The 5,325-nt window shown below is 32.9% G+C and overlaps 1 long non-coding RNA gene across 1 annotated transcript; it reads right to left on the bottom strand.

Annotated features, from left to right (window-relative positions):
* Nucleotides 1–3,264: 3,264 nt before the first annotated feature.
* Nucleotides 3,265–4,143, bottom strand: LOC108810054 (uncharacterized). The gene is made up of 2 exons (XR_001942955.2): nucleotides 3,609–4,143; nucleotides 3,265–3,499 (listed from the first exon to the last, which is right to left on the bottom strand). It is a non-coding gene; the product is annotated as an uncharacterized LOC108810054 (long non-coding RNA).
* Nucleotides 4,144–5,325: the final 1,182 nt, after the last annotated feature.

Below are 5,325 nucleotides of genomic sequence, written 5' to 3'. Positions count from 1 at the left end.
TTTAACAATCTTTCAAGCTATTTTCATTTTTTTATCATTATAGTGAAGCCCTCTTCTTCATCTTTGGAGCTTCCTCTTGGACAAATTCGAATTCACCAGCATGGAATTAGTATAAGCTTAAGGGATGATTTTACTTTTTAGTGATTATTAGCGATTTGTTAATATGTTTATAAGTTTACTAGGGGAGCTCCGCGCTACGCGCGGGATTTGATGAATCCGTTTTTTAGAAAAACTCCATAATTTTGTGAAAAAATTCTTGGAAAAATTGCCAAAACCGAATAAAAAATACTTTTTTGTTGAAAAACTTTAAATAAAATTTTTAAATTATATTCTACTAAAAATAGAACTCATCTTCTATGGAAAAGGAATGCGATTTTTACTAATTGTAAAGATAATTACTTTTCCCTCGAATGCAATTTTTACTTTTATGAAGTATTCCAAAATTTCTGGAATGGAAAATCTGTACACTACTCGAAACATATACTGAGATAGAAACTACATTTAGGATTTTTATCATGGTTATACACAGTGTAGAAAGTGCCTTCTACGGATAAGAAAATCTGTTTTGCAAAAATTAAAGAAGTTTCGGTTAAGAAAATATTCTAAAAATATTCTAAATTCCTAAAACGTGTTTTAATTGATTTTTTGTCAAAATATCAAAAATACGATTTTGTGTTTTATTTTTCATCAATATTTGATTTCTCTATAATTTGTCTTGTGATTTTCACAAACTCTTGTTCTATGATGCATACCGAATTTCACCGGAGAAGACACGAAATCTCGTCTTTTATTGTGTTTTAAGTTTTATACCATTATAAAATACATAAATCACTCGGATCTGATCAAAAGAGAATGAGATCGAGTTTTCTAATACCATTGTAACTTTCTTTTCTTTTTTTGTGAGGGTTTATAAAATAGTGGAGAATGAGGTATGAGTTAGAAATGTTAAAATTCATTGTTTGCTGTGGGTTTTCATATTTGAAACTATTTATTTAAAGGTATGAGCTAGAAATTAAGTAGTCTTAATTTTGAGCTAAATGTTTTTTGTTTTGATCATCTATGATTTACGTAAACCATATTTTTGGTTTATTTAAAAAATAATTTTATTGGGGTAACTAAATTTGTAGTATACAATATTGGTTTTGATTTTTTTCATACACATAATCTTGGTTTAATTATACAAACAACTTTTTATTAGTTTGATCGATGATTTTAATTTGTTATTTTATTACCAACAATCTTGAAGCAATCTTATATTCACCAGTCACAGAAAATAAGATTATTTTGTTGTTTAACAGATTGAGAATATGATTTGAGAGGAGGAAGGTATAACTATTTACACTCGCAGGTAGACCACCTTGGAAAACAAAAACTCGCATTGAGAGCACGATCGTGGTTGATGGATTAAAGAAGGTGTTTGACGTCATGGATCTGTAACTGGGAGCGTTTTGATTGAGTAAGAGAATAGGAAACTACATGATGATAACCTCAGGAAGAGATTCTTCACAACCGCTTGACCATGACAATTGCTGGAAGGACGGAGAACAAAGAATAAACTCTGAATTCAGATGTTGACATGCTCAAGATAACTTTCTTACGGGTTGGGTTTATTGAGCATACATAAAGGCCACAAACCAAATGAATTCCAACTATGTGATCACATTCTATTAATGAAAGGCAGTGTAGTGCGAGAGATAAACATGTGTCAGCTTCTCATGCGTCTAATTAAAGTCGTAGACGCACGAATAAAAAAACTATTTTTGTTCCATTATACTTTCCTTTAAAATTTATTTTAGTTGAAATGATTTTGTTTTATATTATATGTAGATTGTTATTGTTGTAATTATTTCATATTTACTTTTATCATCTTTTTCTGAACTTGCAAAATAATCAACGTTAATTTGTTTACAATTGACTAAATTTACTGATACGATTGTTGCAATGTTAATAAAACTGTGGTTTGTTTTTTATAATGTTGGTCTATATGTTTTTATTTTTTTATCTTAGGATAATCTATCAAATTTCATTTCTGTATTTTTTTTTGTTTTCCGTTTATTTTACAATGTGTTTTCCATTTGACTATGTAGGAATATATTTATTATTTTCGTATCTGCGTTGAAATTTTGGTTGGAATTTTTTTTACATGATATTTTTTCTTCACATTAGTTTGAATATAATAACCTTACATGTTCACAATAATACCATTAAAAACAGTTATATGAAAAAATGTAAATTTTAATTTATTCTTAGTTACATGTAGCATTAATTTTAACTATTTTTCTATTCACTATTTGATTTTATTGTTTCTATAAGTTACATATTTATTTCATTATTAAAATAATTCTGAAAATTGTAGCTGTTCTTTTTTGTTTTTGAAATTAGTTCTAATTTTATTTTGGAAGAAAGTAGAATGTAATTTTTGAAGTTGACAGAAAACAAAAGATGATTATTCACATGATCCCCCACCCATGCTCTTCTGCCACTCAGCCGCCGCAGCTTCATCTCCGGACGATCAATTCACTGCAGGGCCAGCGATTCTCCACTCTCTCAGTTAACCGGCGGAGATGGTTACGTCTCTGGCTCTCCTCCTTCTCCTCCTTCTTACGCCATCGATTTCCTCTCCCTCTGTTCTCGCCTCAAGGTAATGCTACTTTAGCTTGGAATGATCCGCTTATTGTTTTCCACTATGACTCAGTGCTCTATGTGACCTCAACAACATCATCATTGTTTATAGAATCAAGAATTGTTCTATGTGGTTATTTGGATCTAACGTAAAACGCATGATTGCTTAGTTTAAAATGTTCGTGGAGGTTACTTGAGTTTGTTTCATGCATCGATGCATACTTTGATGACTGTTGACGTTCTTGTTCATTGTTTGTTGATAAGATCATGGATTGTTCATATTTTTTTGGATATACGATTTCTTGTGTCTGATGGGAGATAACTCTTGGCTGCATGATGTTCTTGTTGATAGATTGTTCACATGTTATTGATAAAGATCATGCCTTACTCATCTATATTTGTTGATGTTTGTTTTTAATGTATGATGGATCTTTGTGGAGATAGCTTGAAATGCTTCATGCTTGGTTGCCTTCTCTTGATGTTATTGTTTGTGGATTGTACTGGAAGCTATAGTTTGTTTCGGAAATGAATTGAATTGGAGCTATGTAATGTTTCTCTCTGATTAGTCAAGTTTGTATAGATGTTAAGTTTTAACTTTCCCTTCTTGTGGTCATTTGCATAACACTTGGCTGAAGAGATCGATGAGCCAAAGTTGTTCCAGATTTTGATAAGAATAAACAAACCTTCACAATCATTTATACTTGGAATCTACAACTTTTCGAGAAACAGATCGAAGATCATGAATTGCTCGCCGGAATTACCTTTGTGTCCAGGATGAACATGTTTACACCCAGAAGCTCAGCCGCATGCTTCATGTTTTTTGCCTCCTAAAACCTAAGCAGGTAGAACCCCACGGTGGTGGTGGTGCAACGACCAGCTTTCAAATCGGTGAGGAAGAGAGTAGAGTTGGCCATTATTAGCTCTGAAAGTGTAGAAATTTGTATAATCAAAGGAATGAAGATATGAGTTTCGATGGAATGAGATACCTATTTATAGTGGATGATTCACAGAATGGGCAGTAATGGAAGATGCATTGAATGCCAAATTGTGTGGGGAACTGGAGATGTAGTTAATCAGGGTGTTAAAGATGACCATTGGATACTTCTAATTTTCGTAACGTTACCGGAATCCTTTTGCCGGTGAGTTGGAAATCAGTCGAAAAGACACTGCTGCCGGGTCTAACAGATTTTCGCCGGCATCTATGTTTAACACATTTCAGAGTGAGGTTTGACGATAGTAATGAACAGTCTGAGAGAAGAGAAGAAAGACGGTGGAAACTAACTGTCAACAATTACATCACAGATTATTAAGTTTATTAGGGTTTAACACAGATGGGCTTGGAATGCATAGGAAAATATAAAGCCCAATCACACAACAAACCCACATACATTGCCGAATGAGTTAAATGAAGCACAGCGTTTTGGTTTAGTGAGCACGTGTCACGTATGGAGGAGAGTATTTGATGACGTGTCCTCTCTAGAAGAGAGTTCACTTCTTCTTTATAGTATTAGATTAGATTTTTGGGAATATAAGTTGCTTTATCAATGCTTTTTGTTTGGTTTTGTATCTATTGATACCTTTTTGTCATCAATTTGACTTTACTAATGTAGAAACATACGTATGTGTTTATCTATTTGATCAGATCAATGATCATCTCTTTACCTTTTAGAACTGAATCATGAGTATGCCTCTGATTAATTGAGCATACTCTACTTGGGAACAAACATAAATGGTAAAAGAAGAGCGGGCGGCAGACTCCTTTAAGTGCTACAAAAAGCGACACGACGTGCCCTGAGTTCCATGCCTCCACAAGAAAGAAAACAAAGTGAGAAGTTCACAACAAGAAAACTCAAACCAAGACTAAGCTTGCACGTGATCGGACTACCCAGAGATAGGGTAATGACTAATGCGTCGACATAAATAAATCATTACATCTACAATCAGCCATATCAAATCAGACGTACTATTTGACAAATCAATAAGCAAAACTCAAATGATAAGGAATTGTTTTAGAAAATGTATTCTATTTAATCAAGAGAGGCTTGAATCCAAAAATCATTTTGATAAAATCCATAACGTTAGATAACAAAAATGTGTCTCCATATTATGTGTAGTTCTCCACGTATATTTTCTATACAAGATAATGCATATTACAATTTTGTAGTCAAGATACAGCTGTGTGGGCTGTGTTACTGTTTTAAATGATTTTTTGGAATTAATACAGATTCTTTACAGTTTTCCAAAAGTCCTAATTACCATCCAAGATCCATCCCATATGCACATACATGCATATATCTTTCAAGATAGATTACGAAAACACTCGGTCCATGATCCATGGGGTCCAATAATCTAAGATAGGAGAAAGATATCTTATAGCTTTTGAAATTTTACAAAAAGTCGTATCTTTCAAAACAAAACTTTACATTATTCAATATTCACCAAAAATCCAACACATACAAAGACACAAGAGACATGAGTGTCTGTTGTGTTTGTGTTTTCGGGAAAGCCAATACCTTTAGTGTGTGTGCACATGTGTGTATCAACAGAAAACGTACGAAGAACTCTTTTTACCTCATGGGCCACATTCACTTGACGCTTTCACTTTTTACCAATCATTAATTTACCCTTTTACAAACCATTGCTATGGTCTCAAAACCACAACAACTTAACTTGAATTAGTCAAACACTACAGACATGAGTAGA

The sequence above is a fragment of the Raphanus sativus genome, chromosome 6 (genome assembly GCF_000801105.2).
Source record: "Raphanus sativus cultivar WK10039 chromosome 6, ASM80110v3, whole genome shotgun sequence".
In the NCBI taxonomy this organism is placed as follows: domain Eukaryota; kingdom Viridiplantae; phylum Streptophyta; class Magnoliopsida; order Brassicales; family Brassicaceae; genus Raphanus; species Raphanus sativus.
The sequence above is the reverse complement of the archived record's forward strand: the minus strand, read 5'-3'. Positions and strand labels throughout refer to the sequence as shown.